The sequence below is a fragment of the Theropithecus gelada genome, chromosome 5 (assembly GCF_003255815.1).
Source record: "Theropithecus gelada isolate Dixy chromosome 5, Tgel_1.0, whole genome shotgun sequence".
In the NCBI taxonomy this organism is placed as follows: Eukaryota; Metazoa; Chordata; class Mammalia; order Primates; family Cercopithecidae; genus Theropithecus; species Theropithecus gelada.
In genome coordinates this window covers 125,516,988-125,536,044 of record NC_037672.1, presented here as the reverse complement: position 1 = coordinate 125,536,044, position 19,057 = coordinate 125,516,988, and the positions used below count along the sequence as shown (strand labels likewise).

Here is a 19,057-nt window from a genome sequence, read left to right as displayed (position 1 = left end):
GTCAACTCTTCCTAGACGGGAAAGTCTTCCTTCTGAATTCTGCACAGGAAATATTATATTCCTTATCCAGCAGCCCTGGGCACAGGGAAGCGAAGACACAGCTCCTGCATGGCCAACTCGCCAATGGTGTGCCAGTCTTACTTTTTTTTTTTTTTGAGATGGAGTCTCACTCCGTTGCCAGGCTAGAGTGCAGTGGCACGATCCCAGCTCACTGTAACCTCCGCCTCCTGGGTTCAAGGGTTCGAGCAATTCTCCTGACTCAGCCTCCAGAGTAGCTGGAACTACAGGTACACACTACCATGCCCAGCCAATTTTTTTTTTTTTTTTTTTTTGTATTTTTAGTAGAGATGAGGTTTCACCATGCTGGCCAGGATGGTCTCCATCTCTTGACCTCGTGATCCACCCGCCTCGGCCTCCCAAAGTGCTGGGATTACAAGCATGAGCCACCATGCCCGGCCCGGTCTTACTCTTTACCCTTGTTTCAGATGAACGGAGACTGACAGCTATGGGTAAGTTTTCTACTTTTTGATCTCTGTGTGTCACAGTAATATTAATGATAAAAAATCTAATATTCATTGAGTGCTACTATTTCTATTTTACTCCTTTGCCACCACCTTATGAGATAAGGTGTTATTATTACTCACACTTAACAGATGAAGAAACTGGGCTTCAGAGAGTATATTAGTCAAAGTTCTCCAGAGAAACAGAACCAATAGAATGGATGGATGGATAGATAGGTAGATAGATAGATAGATAGATAGATAGATAGATAGATAGATAGATAGGCAGACAAGAGCAGGGTTATTATGGAAACTGGGTCATGTGATTATGGAGGCTGAGAAGCCCACGATAGGTAGTCTGCAAGCTGGAGAACCAGAGGAGTCAGTGGTATAGCTCAGTCCAAGTCCCAAGGCCTCAGAACCAGTGAAGACAATGCTGTAACTCTTGATCAGAGGCCAATGGCCTGAGAACCTCGGGGCTGCCTGTTCAAAACTCCCAGAGTCTGAAGGCCAGAGACCCTGAAGTCCTCATGTACAAGACAGGAGAAGCTCCGGAAGAGAGAGCAAATTCGCCTTTTCCCTGCCTTTTGGTTCTCTCCAGGCCCTCAGCTGATTTGACGGTGCCCATCCACACTGGGTGAGAGCAGATCTTTCTTTCTCAGTCCACTGACTCAAATGTCAGTCTCTCCCAGAAACAACTTCACAGACTTACCCAGAAATAATGCTTTACCAACTGTCTGGGAATCCCTTAACCTAGTTAAGTTGACACCTAAAATTAACCATCACAGAGAGGTAGTAATTTACCCAAGGTGAGACAGCTGGTAACCAAGAAAACTAGAACTCAACCCAGGTCTCTTTCACACCAGAGTTAGATTTAAAAATTACTGTAACTCACTGGAACAATGGCACCCCCAGATTACATTCCAGGAGCATTTACTAGAGAATTCCAGCTTGGTATCTACAATTAAAAAAGAAAAAGCCTCAGTGCTTACTGCTATAAGTTTGACTAGACACACACTTATTAACATAAAATGATCTTAACTATTTCAGGAAAAAGCAGATCAACTCTGTGACATTCACTGACATCCTACTCTATAAAAGGCACACAGCTAATTATCACTAAACGGGGGAGGAGTGTCAAAGAGTAAGATGAGGTCCCTTTCTCAGGGTACCTGCAGCTTAAAAAGATAGACAAGCCCTAAAACCATGCAATTCAAGGTGATATCATGAAAGGCATTGCAAAGGTGGATGAGATTAGTTGGCAAATTAACAATACATAGTAAAAGTGCTAGAGTGATTCGGGTGAGGAAGATTTCTTTCCAAGCAGGAGTAGTCAGGGAAGACAAGATCAGAGAGACAGACTTCAGGCAGGAACTGGAGGAGGGATAGCCCTTGATGAGGCTGGAGATTGCTAGAAAGTGGAAGGGGTATCCAACAGAAGTGAGAATGCCTGGAGTGGGTGAGAGGGAAAATCAATGCCAGGCAGTAAAGGGCATAGCATGTTGGCAAGATCTTATACAGTAAAAGCCTATGCATCTTTTTTTCTGATCACCAAAATTTGAATTATCCAAAAGAATATTGAACGAGGTATAATATACTTTATTTTTCATCTAAGAATCTTATTTTTGTGTGTTTAATTTAAAACTTTTCGTCTTCAAATTAATACACCAGGAGATTTTTTAAAACGTATTAGTTTCCTCATGTATAAAACTGCCCATTTTGTCTTTAAAGTCTAACAATTTGACTACATGATTTTTCTTGATAATACTGTTTAAACAAACTTCTCCTAGTGGGTAAAAGTCAAATAAATTCACCTAGGTGGATCTTTCAGAAGCAGAGGTTATAAATATGTACAGATATTTATTTACATAATTTATTCACACACTGGGAAAATTAGCCCCTTCGAGGGAGCTGGTTCTCTTTCCAGTGCATTGACTCTCAGTTCCTGTGTGTTTTCTGATGCCTCTTACCCCACTGCAGGCCAGGCCACTGGGGCATTGGTTTACAAGTGATGCCTTTGGATTCTTTGGCATTACTGATCTTCAAGAAATCGTGGCTCTCCACTCAGAGTCGGCCTTAGCAAGTTCAGAGGGAATGTGTAAAACAGGGGGTGTCAGAAAAACCTTGGCCTTTTCTTACCCGTGACACTGAAGATGAGGACCATAGATTGGGGATCTAAAAATGAGACAGAAGACTCTCTGCATCAGCTCTCCACACCTAGACCTCCTCTGTGACCTAAAAATATACTGCATATGAAATGCACAGCAATAGAGCAAAACCATAAATTAAAAGTATACATTTATTAAGCACCTATCATGGGCCAGACACTGTGCTAAAAGCTTACGTCCGTGACTTCACTTGATCTTCATAACTACACTGTGAGGGAAGCCCTTGTATTATATTCATCTTACAGATGAATAATGCAGGATAAGAAAGATTAAGGTGCCGGAAGACACACAGCCAACGGGAAGGCAGACCTGGGAGTCAGGTCAAACCTCCTTGTCTTCAGTCTTGTGACCCACTACACTGTGCTTGATTGGAATGCAGAGTGAGCCCCGACAGGTAAAGCACAGGGACACACTGACACAGACGGGGTTGTGTCCTCCCAAATTTTGTATAAAGTCCCAACCCCCAAGGTGACTGTATTTCAAGATAGAGCCTTTAAGGGATCATTGTAGTTAAATGAGGTAATAAGGGTGAGGATTGGTATCCTTGTAAGAAGAGGAGGAGACACCAGGGTTTCTATATTTGCATGCAAATGAGAAAAGACCATGTGAGGACACAGCAAGAAGGCGGCCATCTGCAGGGCAAGGAGAGTGGCCTCAAGAGAAACTAAGTCTGCCATCACCTTGATCTTGGACTTACAGCCTCCAGAGCTGTGGGAAAAAAAAAAAAGTTCTGTTGTTTATACCACCAATTCTTTGGTATTTTTCATGGCAGCCCTAACAGACTAATACACATACCTTCTGCTATTTCACATTTGGCTTTTCTGCCCCAGCTGGGTCTGCCACAGCTACCCTTGATCCTAACTGTCTTATAGGACTCAAAATCTGGAGTAGGCGGTTTCTAAACCAGTGGGCTATTCCATTTGGTTATCATGAAGACCTCTGTTGAAATACTCTGTTGGATCTCAGAACAAGCTGAAGGTGATCTAGGGCAGGGCATTTCAAACTCCCTATGGTGAAGGGCCAATTTCCTCTATTCCTTTGTTGACAGATAGGTGATCCTACCATGCATGTCTGGGTAGGCAGCTCCAGTCACAAGTAACTCACCAAGAAAGTGGAACAACATGCCGTTCCATAGTATTTCCTCATCAGATGCTTGGACTTCTCAGCCAAGCAGTGGCGTGCTGCAAATGTTTAGCACCCGGTTCTTAAGGGTGGGAGGAGTCCTGATTTGTAGCATTTGTCAATTTGCATGATAAAAATACCTCCCATTATGGCTGATTTCAAGCTACCACAGTGAAGTTACTGAGCTGCAAAAATGGGAAGAAATGCCCACGATCTCTCTGGCTCTGGCTCTCTCGACTGGTACCACCCACCTCCTGCACATCATTGTAGCAATGTGCAATGCTATAAAGTTTCTAAATACAGACTGTGGATTTCTGTACTTACCTCCTTGCAGAAGGCAGATCACACTTTGCATAACACTGACCTAAATTGCTTAAGCTCAAGAGTCCCCAGAGAGGCCCCCTAAAGTCCATTAGCTCACTGTTTTATTAGGTAAAATTCTGGACCGATAAAGTTCATGCAATGCCCATGCAATGCACAGCAATAGAGCAAACCTTAAGGTAACAGTGCACATTTATTGAGCATTTTCAGAAACGGCCCATTTAATCATAATTAGCTATGAAAAATGGCAGGAGCTCAGCTCTGGTCTTCTCTCCTTTTTTTCTTCCTTCCATCTAGAATTATTATCTTAATGGCCTTCTCCTATCTCCTCTTTTACATTTTCCCTTCTCTTGTTCTCCCTTCTCTAAAGGATTGTTCTTCCATTTCCTTTGCCTCTTTTCAACAACATAGTCAAGCACAAGCTTCCCATTGGTCTGCTTTCTTTCCCTACAATTTAACTTTATTGTGAGAATGGATCCTACTCTTTGTTATAAGGAGCAATGAGGGGATAAGCCCACTCAAGCAACTCAAGGGTAAAACCCAAAGCAGGCAACAGCTTTAAGGGCCTGTGGGATTAAAGGCAGATAATGGAGTGTTACTTTAGCCCTCTTTATCCTTGCTTTCCCAGAACCAATTCTGCTTTGTTCTGTTTTCTTTTTTTCAAACAGAGCCAGTCATCAGTGGCATAGCCAAGCCCGTGGCTTACAGAAAAGGGATCAACAGCGACCAGAGTGGGGAGTGACCTATGCTGACATCCAGACAAGAGGTAATTAGAGCTGACCTTGGGAGGTGGCCATGAGAACAGAAACAAAAACACAAATGCGAGCCATAAAGCCACACGTGGAAGTAAAATCAACAAGATTGGGCCACTGATTAGAGATGGAACAGCAAGGGCAAGGGAGGAAGATGGCACAAGGTTTCAATGCTGACGGCACCCAGATGAGTCATCCTGAAGCTCAGCTTCAATTAAGTTACTCAAATGAGAAAAAGCCTTGCATGGCTGCAAGCCCACTGCACATACAGTAAAGCATAAATTCCTATATAAGGACTGCCGCAATTTTGCATCAATTTATCATCAACCTTGGACTCATTCATTCATTCAGCAAACATTTATTGAACAGCTACTATGTACTATGTTGGATCAGGAAATTAAAAAAGAGGAAAAGGCACAGTTCCTGAGTTTGAGGAGTTCAAGAGCCTGAAAGGGGTATCCTCCAAATAAATCAATACATACATGCACAGCCTCTGTTCACAATGTTCTCTTCACCTGAAATCCCTACTGTTTATTGAGTACCCACTACATGCCAGAGACTGCTCTTGGTCCTGGGGACCCAGTTGGATTACTTCTGCTCATTTCCTAACTAGAGCTGTAGATATATTCATATATTTGTCTGCATAAAGTGCTGAGGTCATGGGGACCACAAGAAGGAGAAGACAGTCAACACCAGACTCTTGGAGTAATGCTTCTATTTCATGGGTTGGGAAAGGGAGAAGAGCCAGAAGTGATCAGAAGAATAACCAGAGAGGGAAGAGAAAAACCAATCACAGAAGCTGGAAAGTAGAGAGTTTCAAGAATAAAGGAGAATGTGTTCTGTGTTCAGTACAACAGAAAGGCTAAGAGAGAAGGCTAAGAAAGTCCCCACACAGTCACTCATTTCTGTTAATAGATGGCAAAGATTAATGAATAAACTGACAGAAGAAAAGCTAAAGATGCACAATAGAGCAACTGGGTGCTTTACAAAGACCCTGGAGCAAGAATTAGGAAGGTACAGAATTCAGGCAGGTACAGGCAGGAGTGGAAAGGTTGACCTTGGAAAGAAGAGAGACACTTCTTCCCCAAAAAGTAGAAGAAAAAGATAAATGAATATGCAGACATGAATTCAGGGTGGTCACAGAGGCTCCATGAAGGGTTTGCAGTCAGCCCCATGTGTGAATCCCAGATCTGCCACTTACTTTCTGTAATACTGGGCAAGTTATTCGGACCCTCCAAGCCTCAGTTTCTTCACCTACAAAGAGGATATGATAATGCTTTTCTCATAAGGGTATTGTGAGGATAAGTTGAGAAAATATATGTGCAACCAGCTACCCCTTTGCCTTACCAGTACATATGGGGTCATCAAAATAAATTCTACTGTCCTTTTCCCCCTCTTTGTTCACACTGTGGTCCTCCACAAAGTGCTCTTGCAAAAGAGCTCGCAAGGGAGCCCACCCCACTGCACTCTGTGGGTCAGCCAAGCCTCTGCTGTCCCAAAACTACTGCAGCTGAGGTCCTGGTACAAACAAGATGCCAAATCCAAACAATGCCATCTTGTCCTACAGAGTTATCCCAAAGCAACCTTTTCTGTTTTTCACTTAAAGCTTTCCCCAACCCACCCTCTACAAATCTCAGCTAGGGCCTAGCTCAAAACCTGAGTGATAAGTACCATGTTATAACTAGCATTATTCCCTCCTTCCCATGACCAACTTGCAGTCAAGCTCCTAGGAGGCTCTCTATCCTTCATATGAATACATTTTTGTTAGGCCCCACATCGTTAATTTGCTAGGTACCTCCTGATATATGTCAGCCTCAATCTAGGCTAGCATAGAACCTGGCACACAGCAGGGACTCAAGAAAAGTGAGTCCTGCATCATGGTTTTATTTATACTTCTGATTTGGAATGCCCCTTCTCCCATTCTCAGTCACATCTGCATTTTACCCAGGTGCACAAAGATTTGGTTATACTGTAGAGTGCTGAGCTGGTAAATGTTTAGCAACCAGCCCTCTGGGAGAAAATGCCTGACTTCGTAGTGTTTGCTAATTTCCATGGTGTCAACACTCTCACCATGGCCAATTTCACTCTACCAACATGATTTCAACCACCTTGCAAAATTCCTGAAAATGTAACTATCAGTTCTTCCAAGCTTGTATGAGCTGTCTCTAGCACACCACTCAACAGGTTACCTGGAAATCCCGACTAGTAGCTTACTGAAGCAGCTCTGAAGTTTGTGTCCATTTAATAAAGCCCTGTGCACATGCAGCTACTGCTTTGTAAAGACAACATCCCATCCCAACTGCACTGCAATGGGGATGAACTACAAGGGCATCAAGTCTCATTTAGAGACCTTCACTATTTTCATGTGGTTTGAGAAAGGATTATATTTAAATGGCATTTTGGCATTTTGAGAGAAACAGACACACCCTGACGAGTAAAATCTCAGGGATGATCACTGAACAAAAACACTGTCACCAAGTAAGTAAATAGTGACAAGTTTATAAGATGCTGTTGGCAGTAGCTGGATTTCTCAGTGCTGAACACTTGAGTTGGGCATAGTGGGAGCGGCTGGTTAGCCATTTGTCAGGCTAAGTCAAAACAGCCCTCCAGCTACAGCACAGACGGCAGACTGCAGCTCATCAGCATTTTATTTATGACTCTTAATTAGCAAGCAAAAAGGAGGGAAGAAGTTCCCAGCTTGGGATATACATACTTATACATATATATTTTTCCCATAAATTATCTTTGTCAAAATAATTTAAATCTCCATGACCCCAAGAGGTAGGCATTATAATTTACATTTTATCAATAGGAAACTCCATCCTAGAAGGTAAGTGTAATTATCCTAATTTTACCAATGAAGATTTAGAGAGGCCAAGTGATTTTTCCAAGGTAACACAGCTAGAACATGGCAGAGCTGGGAGTTGAAGCAGTCTTTATATTCTAATGCAAAAGCTCTTTCAATCATATCATGGTTGGCTCTTGGCATGTCAAAGTAATAGTCCATTGAGTTGGGTTAAAAGAGCGTTGGCTACCAAACTCATTACACTTGTGAATATACTCCTGGTTCTTATGGTTAGAATTGTATCTTTGTTTTTGGTTTTTTGTTTGTTTGTTTTTGAGAGAGTCTCACTCTGTCGCCCAGTGACGCGATCTTGGCTCACTGCAACCACCACCTCCTGGGTTCAAGCAATTCTCGCGCCTCAGCCTCCCAAGTAGCTGGGACTACAGACGTGCACCACCACGCCTGGCTAATTTTTGTATTTTTAGTAGAGACAGGTATCACCATGTGGGCCACGCTGGTCTCAAACTCCTGACCTCAAATGACTCCCCTGCCCTGGCTGGGATTATAGGCATGAACCACTGAGCCTGGCCTAGAATTGTATCTTTGGAAGGAGGGAAGTTACGGAGTGCGTGTAGAACACAGGACAACTGAGTGAGTCTGGATGACTCCCTGCTTGCTTTTGAAGAACCTGGAGCCTTGCTTTGTGACTGACAGAGTCAATCACAGGGCAGGGAATAAAGATCAGATCCCCAGAGCCCAGGAGTCTGAAGTGGCTCTGATGATGGAGAAGGTCTGAGCTACTGGGCCTTTGAGTGACTGTGAGGTGTAAGACGCATCAGAAGCATGAGAAGGGCTGGCAACTCTAAACATGTCCAATCACTTCCATCAGCCATCTGTTTAGATGGCATTTGGAGAGCGCCACAACTGATTACCACTGATCACTGATTTTGGGGGAAATAGCCTGATATTTACATAATATTTAAAAATCTAATTTTTAATTATTAATACATAAATCATCTTTAATACGGGTTTGTTTCATAACTCCTGTGAACCTCAAAGGATAAAGTATTTATATTATTCCCAAAGGTCGTCCCATGCCATATTAAAGAATGAATTGAAAGACAGCAACTTCTGGGTTCTCTGAGGAGGTGTGGTCAGTTCTACAGAGGTCACCAGTAGTTTTGGTTTTTGGTTTTTTCCAGAGCCAGGGAAGGACTGCACTTCTCCATCCTCTTGAAGTTAAGCATGGCCATGTGGCTTACTTTGGCTAATGAACTATCTGTTGCAATGTGTGTCACTTCAGGGTGGAAGAGTTAGCGAAGAGTTGGTGAACGATTATCCATGCCAGCTTCCCCTGCCACAGTGATCCCGGCAGCACACACTGAGATGACAGACTGTCTGTCAGTCGGGTCCCCGAGCGACTCTGTCAAACAGAATCTCAACTAAGTTTTGGAAGCTGTTGTTACCACTGCATAACTTCACCTATCCTTCTGGGAAAGGAGATTAGTTTGGCAAAGGAGGTTATCACACATTACATCTGATATTTCATTAGCCAAAGTAAGTCACATGACCATGCTTAACTTCAAGGGGACAGAGATGAAAAGTAAAAAATAGGAAGTCAAACTCCCAGATGCCTTGAATCCCATGGGAAATGTGGAATTCCAAGTCCCTGAAAAAGTCATGTCTTGGGTGCTGTTCTTCCTGAAGTGTGGAGGAGAAAGTTAAAGTTGGAAAATTCGTCAAAATGAATTTATACCTTCAGGTATAGAAAGGATCTAGACTCCTTGGAGCTTAATAAGAAATCTCCTGAGCTGAACATGAAATTGAGATTGGGTCAAATCAATTTAACAAATACCCACTGAGTACCAATTCCTCATACAATGACAACGCTGTGCTACACATTGCAGGAAATGCTTAGGAATATAGAAGCCCTGTCTTTCTTTCAAGGAACTTAATGATCTAATTAGTGAGCTCAAACTCAACACCAGAGAGGACCACATAATAAAATTGTTAAATAAAAGCTTCAAATACTGGTAAATAGGATGCCATAAAACACAGCACTCAGTGACAAAATTCACCATATATAGAAATCCCTATCTTTGTGTTGAAGGGGCTCAGTCGCCTCTGAAAACTAACCGTAGTTTCCCCCTTGCTTCATCCTCACACCTGCAGTTAATACACTCTTGTCAGTGGCTTACGGCTGAGACTGACTACAAGTGCTACAAGTGGAAGAGATGGAGGGGATGTTCAGGCTCTCGAGAAAAATAGCTGAAGAAGAAAAAGCTCCTCAAGTTCTTGGTGGCTCAACTGGAGGTAGCCAAAAGCAAATAAGCTGCCTCGTGGGGCCTGCCTTGTTTTGCCACATGCCCTCAGCATAATAGTGAAAGGACTAGAGGAAGGCCAAGAAACTGCAGCATCTGGCAGCTATCTGGCTGTCATACCTTGTGTGCCCCCCCTTGCCCTGCTCCAGATGGCTTGGCTGCATCAACCAGGGATGCTGCCAATGCACTGGGCAACAGGTGAGGAGCTCATTGCTGCATATGTCATGGCGCCTAGAAGTAGCACCAAGAGGTAGCACTCGCGAATCTGTCTTTGGATTAAAATGCAAGCTTGAGACCTTATTAAGGAAGACTTGACTATAACAAGGAGACTGGTATCTAATTCAGCCATTCCCCTGCCTCAGCCTAGTCCAAACCAAGCTGTGCTATACAAAATACATGCATCATCGTTCAAATGAAGCATCTGTACCTCTTTCTCCAAGTTTCTGGAATCATTGAAGATTGAGTGTAAATTATCACTCTTAAGTGTATTCTCCAAGCTTCACGACTGCTTCCTTATAAAGAAGAAAAGAGGTTTCTTTGTCTCTTCCTAGAGTCTGAGCAACTCACCAGGGTAGTACCCTGACACCAGGATATCCAGCATCGTTGAGCCTTCCTTTGTACGGAGAAAGGGGCAATACGTCAAAACTGGTATCCACCACATCCACAGTCCTCCTGAAGGGAACAACCATGCCCACAGCCCAGGCTGGGGAACAGCCCTGCACAGGTCTCAAAGTGACTCAAAGGTGGTCAAGCCGAGCCTAACTCATCCCCGGGAGGTGACCTGGCCTCCAAAGCTCTTTTCAGACAGGGAGAATGCAATTAACTCAGCCAAAGTCTCTCTTCCCTTCCTCCTTCCCTTCCCCCTCCACGCTTCCCTCAAAATTAACCAGGAAATACAGGGAAAATAGTCACTGAATTGTTAGTGGGACCAGAAGCTAAGAAGATGTACCCAGAGAGCAGGTGCCATGCAGGAAAGCTACGGGACGGAGGGTACGAGGGTGTCAAGGTCAAGACTAAGCTGAAGAAATGAGTTAAGGAAAAGGTACACAGAGTTGAAGGCGAGGCCAAGCAGTAGTAGTGGTGTACACAGACTCAAAGTCCCTATGCTGGATAGGATGGGGGTACGCCCACGGCTGAGCTGTGCTGGACCCCAGACTGTTGCTGAGCCCAGCTCCAGCCTCCTGTGGCATTTTGCACACTACTTTCCCGCGACAGTCCTGTCTCTAACCCCCAACAGCTGCCAATAACCCCCAACAGCAAGGTTGCCTCAGTGTATTCCAGCTCTTGCCCTCATACTTCCTAGCATGATGAGGGCCAGTTTCCACAGATAGTTGGACATTGGCCAGGCTAGACCAGCTCTGATGCTCCTTCACCCATGTCACCAGATGCTTTCCTATCAGGCACAGGACACCCAGCACGTAAGGTTATACTGCTCCTTATTGTTCAGGGCTTGATGTCATCTCAACAGCTATTTGTTGTGTAAAATATTTTAGCATGGGATTTCTATGTGTATGGGGGGACCTGGAGGAACGGTTAGGGAAGAAGAGAATTATCCTAGCAGGCAACTGTATCACATTCTTGATGATGTGTTCAGTGCCCTGCACACATACATGCTCAAAAAATAATTGTCAATAATGCCATCCTCATCCCACCTTCCTGTGTTTATAAAAGACAAGTGCAGGGAATTGAAAATGAGTCTCAGGGGATCCCAGGCAATTGAAACTCTTCCTTCCTCCCTCAGGGAGTGAACCAGAGAACACGTAAGTGCACTCATGTGGCCTTCATAGAAAGATATTGCACAGGGCAGTAGATTTCAGGGAGGAAAAGAAAAGAAAAACCTTTTCAAGTCCATTTAAAACAATCCATGCAGCTGTTTCCTGAACTCTTCCAGAAGAACTGAAATACAAAATGCTACATCTTCCCTCCATCACCTCCCCCCACCTCCGTCCTCCAAACTGGCTTTCAGGTGACGCAATGATGAGACCTCTGCGGTGAGCTCTCATCTGGAGGGATGCAGAAAGCCGACGGAGCATGGGGTGCTGCCACCTCTTGGATGTTCATAGCCAAAGCAAGTCTCTGTCCCAGAAAGGATGTATTTCGGTGATATTATGAAATGTTAACGGGCAATCTGTTCTGAAATAATTGCTCAGTGTGTTGGCCTCCTTTTCCGTTTTAGAATTTCAAAGGCATTGCAGGCCGAAAGCAGTGCCAGCCTGTTAGTGGTACCTACGCTGATTAAATCCAGCCCACCATAACCACAGCTACACAAAAGCTCTTTTTCCCAATTAATGAAATGCAATTAATGGTATCATTGAAAAACTCCTGCCACTTCAATTTGGAGCTATTTAGAGCTTCAATTTAGAACTGTGTGCATATTTTAGAACATGCTTTTTTTTTTTTTTTTTTTTTTTAGCTGACACGATTAACAGCACCTAATTTCTGAGATACGCCCAAGTTTCAGTAGGGAAAAAAAGCATGTTTACCAGAAACATACATAATAATAATGGCCTCCTTTCCCTTCCTTTCCTAAACACACAAACACACACACACAGACACACACACAGAGGCTCACACACGTGCAACCCAGTTCAGTTCCAGTTATTCAACTGTTACAGTGTCTCCCTCCCTCGTGGAAAACCTGATAGGTCTATGTTGGAAATATCTAGGGTGCTCTGATGTAGGATACAAATTCCAAGGCCTTTATTGCATGATGGTCCTTTTGAAATATTTCTATTGATCGGCCCAGTTCCTGAGAGGAAATAGGTTGTTTCTCTTATTCTCCCAGGTATAGGTCATTTGAGCAGTTGGGCTGTCATTTTTTTAATCTCCACATTTCCCTAAGGATAGTGAGAGGATGATTTAAACGGCAACATTAGCTGCTTTAGGCTAGATTTTCGAAGCTACACCAGGGGAGTTAAAAGCCCAAATCCTGTTATTGTTACAGGATTAATGCACAGAAATCCCAGAATACCACTTTGGAAATGTAGCCAAGGAATATTATTTTAATGTACTATGTGTTATTTTTAGACTCAGATATAGCCCAATTATCAGCTGGTGTATCAAAAATGAGACAAGGGAAATAGCTGTCTTTAATCCAAAATTCTAATGATGTTTTTGGTGTTTGTGTTTTCTCACCCCTTAGAAATCTGGATATTTGGAGGAAAAAGGTAAAAGACAGAAACTACAGCAGCTACCTCCTACCTGCTTGGTTGCTATAGAGGCTGCTTCTCAGAGTACTGGTTCTATAGAATATTTTAGCATGGTTTTCCCCTCCCCCACCCAGGGGAGGCAGGTGGTAGGAAAAGGAGATATTGAATCAGGGGTCATCTTGACCATACTGCAAAAAGCTACAAATCAACCACAGCACACTCATGATTTCAAGGCAGCAAGTCAGGGCTCCTTTCTTCAGTTATTTTTATTTCTGCTTTTACACATCTTAGATTGTTGTTCAAAAATAACCAGCTGCAAAAGGTCTTCCAGTTGCTTCCAAGCTGCCCTGTGGACATCAACCAACATTTATTGATTCTCTACATCCCTGCTGTTGGGTTTTATTAAACTGGGCTTGTCTTTCCTTTTGGCCCCTGAGTAATTGCATAGGTCGGAGATGGCCAAGTCACTGTCTCTAGGCTACGCCTTGTCTGTGAGAACTTCTGCCTTTCTGTTAGTCAAGAACTACTGTGCCAGTAGTTCCTCTCACTGACTTCCAAGATTCCAGAGTATCTTCCATTATTTCAAAAGTTATTGTATCATCCTAAAAAGGACAAGCATGTTTGCACAGATCTGTTTCTGTGTGGGGTAAGTTAGGAGGGGGCGTATTCCCACTTCAATAAACTCGCAGTTTCACTATGTCATCAAGGAGGGTTTCACTTGGAAGTCTCCCTGTGTTTGGCCACCACGGACTCACAGATCACAGAGCCCTCTCAGCAGACAGAAATGAACCCTTTTTGAACTACCAGCAACCAGGAGCTCTGACCTTACTTTTCAGAGCAGTTGTGAGAAGGATTAAGTAACATTTTAAGAAGCACTTACCACAGCACTTGGCACCTTGTAGGCTTCCCTGAGTTAAGGAAGCAGCACAAACAATTTTAAAAATTCTTTTATATTTATGTGTACTTTTCAATTTGCAAAATTATTTTTGTACATGATCTCATGATGAGCCTTGCTAATAATGCCTATGGCAGGTACTCAATGTGTGTTTAATGTGGAGCTGACTCAAGTTACATGTGAGCTTTTCTCATGTAGTACATGTACATAGAGTTTGGGCTATAAATAGGACTAGAATGAAATTCTCCATTTCAGTTTCTGGGGTGTCATCTATATCGTAACCACTATTCAACTGTATTTATTCATCTCTGAAATAGAAGTTATTGAATCCTAGACCCTCAAAAACCAGAAGAGGACTCCCAGTTATATATGTCAAAACTATAAAAATAGATTAAGAACTCATGAGAATTATTATATTCTTGTAATAATTTTTATATCTAATAATATAAATACCAATTACTACTACCACGTACTATTGGTATAACACAATAAATTAAGCACTACTATATACATATATATATATTACAAACAGTTCTTACTCTCAAGAAATATTCATTGAAGAACTACTAGGATGCTGTACACACCTATATTTTACCAAGAATAAAAACTTACTGGCACCTAACACGGTAGCATACCTAATATTTTGTACTTTCACATCATAGTCATGGAATAAATGCATACATGAATGAACACTATGAGTCACTAAAGATAAATGTCAGTGTCAGTAGGTGCAAGTACTAAAGTCTGAGAACTTGCCCTACCTGTGAAATGAGAGGACTAACAATGTATTGGAGGATCATTATAAGGACAAGTGTGACAACGTACGTCGGACGGTGGTAGGCAGCTTCTAAAGTGGCTCCCAGTGATCCTTGCCTTCTGGTTTTCATGCCCTGGGTAAGCCCCTGCCCTTAAATGTGAACTGGTGACATGCTTCCACAAATAGAATATGGCAAAGGTGATGAGATGTCACTTCTGTGATTAGGTTACAAAAGACTGTCACTTCATTCGTGCTGGTGCTTTCTCTTGGGAATGAAGGAGATCTCTAACCAACAGCCTGTGAGAAACTGGGGCCTTAGTCTCATAGCCCTCAAAGAATTGAATCATGCCAAATACCTCATTATTGGAAGCAAATCCTCCCCTAGTCTAGCCTGGAGATGACTACAGCCCTGGCTAAGATCTTGAGAGAGGCCTTGAAGCAGAAGACTCAGTCAAGCCACGCCAGGATTCCTGACCCACAGACACTGGGACATAATAAACGTTTTAAGGCACTAAGTTCTGAATAATTTGTTATGCAGCGATAAGTAACTAATGCAAGGACCGACTGCAGCATGTACATTTTAAAGTGTGTGATATAGAGAAGCCATCCTATTTTATAGTGGGGTCATAAATTATAGTGGGCTTATCTACAAGACTAGAGTTTTTTCATGCTAGCACAGTGAATCATAAAGGCTCTCCCTTACTAAGGAGAAGAGCCAACCAGTTAGTCAGTGGAAAGGAATGACAGAATCCATTCTGCTGGTGATCTCCTCAGCTAATACCAGGGGCTAGTCCTGTGCAGCAACCAGCACTAAACCGCAGGGATGAAAGAATATCTTCATATACAACTGGTGGGCAAAGATGCAGTTGAATTCATCCCTGTTGAGCAGGGGTTGAAATGGCAGTGGTCTCCTGGAACCATTTCTGTGAAACATTGGGACACATGGTTGTCTAGTGCAAACCCTGGCCTTGCAGAAATTAAATGATTCTCTCAGCAGTCCTTTTTTGAACTGTTCCCATTGCCTGCTGTAGACAGTTGGCTCTTAATCCATTTTATAGAAGCACTTTCTGTTCCTTGGATAAAAGGAAGTACATAAATTTCAAGTGCTGTATTACCATACATGCATGGTTCTGTTTGGGCACAAGCACGTTGTTCTTGTCATAAATTCTGACTCAGAATGAGAGCTCAGGATTTACCATCTCACTCTTTATAGTTACAAGATCGACTAAACTGATTGCAAGAAGAAATATGTAAGCTTTGAAACTGTTCACACCAGTGATGTGGCTCAGTAGCTTGTAAAAGTGGCAAATAACAGCAAGCCAAAAGAAGGATATTTCAGGAAAGATAGAGCTCTTAAAAACACAGGGTTGGTTGTGTTCATAACCCAGACGCTGATGTTGCTCTTTGGAGCCTGGGGTACTCTCTCCATTGCCTATTGTTGGACCATGGTCCTTGGAAACATGGGTTTCCTCCACTGTAAGTCCTTCCTCCATCACACCAAAGTTTCTAGGACCTCTCTCAGGGAGCTGACACGGCAGTAAGTAAGGGGCAGTCAGCCTGAAAGATGGAATGTTCTTATATCTTCTAAGGCTGCAGCTCTTGATTGTGTGTGCATGTGTGTGTGCGTGTGTCTGTGTGTATGGTGTGGTGTGTGTAAAAATGTTGCTTTGATGTGGTTGTTTTGGGCAGTCAAGAGGGATCTAGAGCCCCATAACTGGCTTCTTTCTGTCCTCGTCCGGTACTTGAGGCAGGATAGTGCAGCCATTAGAATGGAAGGCAGTGTAGGCAGATCACAAGGATATGAATCCCAGGCTCACTATTTACTAGCTGTGAGACCTTTACCAAATTATTTAAATCCTTTAAGCCTCAGTTTCTTCACATGAAAAATAGAAATGATATTACCCCTCACAAGATTGAGATGAAGATTAAATGTGATAATCTATATAAAGCAACATTGTGCCTGACACATAGTAAACACAACATAAACTTTAATGTTTATAATAATCTTGTTTTTTATGTTGTTAATCCTCTTTGCATGTGTCAAACTGTTACCTCTTTGAAGACTTTAGCCATAGATTTTTACAAAGTTGGACATTTTTCAGTAATTTTTCAGTGAGTTTACCTAGGCTGAAAATACCCCTGCCAAGCAGTCCTGAGAATGCCCTCTTCTCTATATTTCCTCTTCTGGTGATCTCATCCCCTCATGACTTTAAATACCATCTGCTTTCTGACAACTCCCAAATTTCTATCTCCAGCATAAATCCCTTCCTGAACTTCCAATTCTGGTCTCTAACTGCCTCGACATGCTCATCAGGAGGATGTCTAATGAGTGTCTCAGACTCAACTCATCCAATATGGTACTCTTGATACTCCCTCCAAAAACCTGTCTCACCCACAGTTTACATATCATTCCAGATGCTCAGGCCAAAACCTTGGAATCATTCTTGCCTCCTATTTTTCTTTCATAATCTATATCCAATTCACCAGGAAGTTCTATTGGTTCTATCTTCAAAATATATCCCGAGTCTGACCATTTCCCACCACTGCCACATCACCTCCCTGATCTAAATCATCATCATCTCTCACTTCCAATAGCCTTCTTTTAAAAACATAAGTATTTTAAAACAATTTTAACTACACAATCAGAAGCTTTTGAGGGTACATTCTGTCACCCCAAAAGTACTCTTCAGTGTGAATTTTCCAAAAGCAACAACACTCTCCTATATAATCAGCATACAACCCTTTGAATCAGGAAATTAACATCGATACACTACCATCAAATCCCATTCAAATGTTGCTAATCATCCCTAAAATGTCTCTTTTCCCTCTGTGGTTCAGGTGTTTTTCAAGAACACATCACAGTTAGCTGTTATATCTCTTCAGAATCCTTTGATCTGGAAGTGTCTCAGTCTTTCACCATCTTCCATGCACTTGGCACAGTAGGAAGTGTTAAATTCTGTAGGATCACCCCCTGTAGGATGATGGTTCCTTATGATCAGACTCAGGCACTTCATCCAGGGCAAGAATTCCACAGAAACAATGCCATTCTCTTTTCAGTGCATCACAGCAGAAGTGATACAATGTCAACCTATCTTACCTTGGTCTCCTGGTCATGTTGATGTCTGCCAGCTTTCTCCACTTAAATTCACCATTTTTTCTTTGTAATTGATTTATATGTTAGGGGAAGGTATTCTCAGAATATGTCAAAATATCCTGTTCCTCATGAAACCTTCACCTTTCAGCCTTAGCATCCATCCTCTGTCAGACTGCATTGATGACTTTAGCCCAAAGCAACCACATCTGTGAAAATTGCCAAACACTGACTCACTATTTCCATTATTCTTTATACGTTAATTAGTTGGCACTTTATAGTAAAGTCAAGCTTTCCCTTTTCATTCATTTATTCATCTGTATCAGAATGGATTCACAGATTTCTATTTTATTCAATGAGTTGTAATCCATTATTATTCTTTAATGCAAAAATTCTCCCTGATTTGACCAATAGGAGCCCATGTGTCCTTTTGAAATGTTCCCACCATTCACTGAGCCTTTCCTTATTGTCCAGTACAAGATGTTGCAGGCTCATCTTACACTTTCCAAGTCTCCCCACCCCAACCAACCTAGAATCAGCCATTGGTCATTACTCAAAGGAGCCTTGGTATCTTCCAGTGAAAGATGGTTTTTAGAAACCAATGTCTGGGTGCTCATTGTACTAATTGTTGCTAAGGTGTTATTGCTACTAAGCCCTCTTGATAAACAGAGCTTGGACATGTTGTGTATATACATGGCACACATTTAAACATCTATAATTAGTTTGCTAGACAGACAATCATATGTTCATACTGATACCTCCAATTCCAGTCCAACTTCAGAGTTCCTTCTAGCCTTCCTCATTTCTGTTTATAAATTCCTTCTCCAGCAGTGAAAAACTTGGCTCCCATTATTCTTACATTCACCATCAATTTACTAATTTGCTCAATGTAACCAACTCCCTCTCCCCGCTCTACCACCCACCATGCTGGTTGTGTCTTCCACCTACCACCTCCACACCACTCCCTCAGCTGCTGACCCACAGCCTGCAGCTCCCCAACCCCAGCCTATGCCCCTGCATGGCTGCCCAAACTCCATCACTGCCTCACATTTTCAGCTGCCAGGCTGTATCCTCCATGGGAAGGGGAACGGGAAGGAGGAGTGACAATATCAGCTGTACCCTCAGAGTTTATCCTCACTCAGAAGTCAGAATGATTCTGATAAAATATAAGTTCAATTGTTCCTCTGTTCAGAACC

At 42.6% G+C, this 19,057-nt stretch overlaps 1 long non-coding RNA gene across 1 annotated transcript in view; it reads right to left on the bottom strand.

Annotated features, from left to right (window-relative positions):
- The window catches only part of LOC112624925, an 86,152-nt gene that overhangs the window by 53,636 nt on the left and 13,459 nt on the right, over positions 1-19,057 (bottom strand). The window lies entirely within an intron of this gene.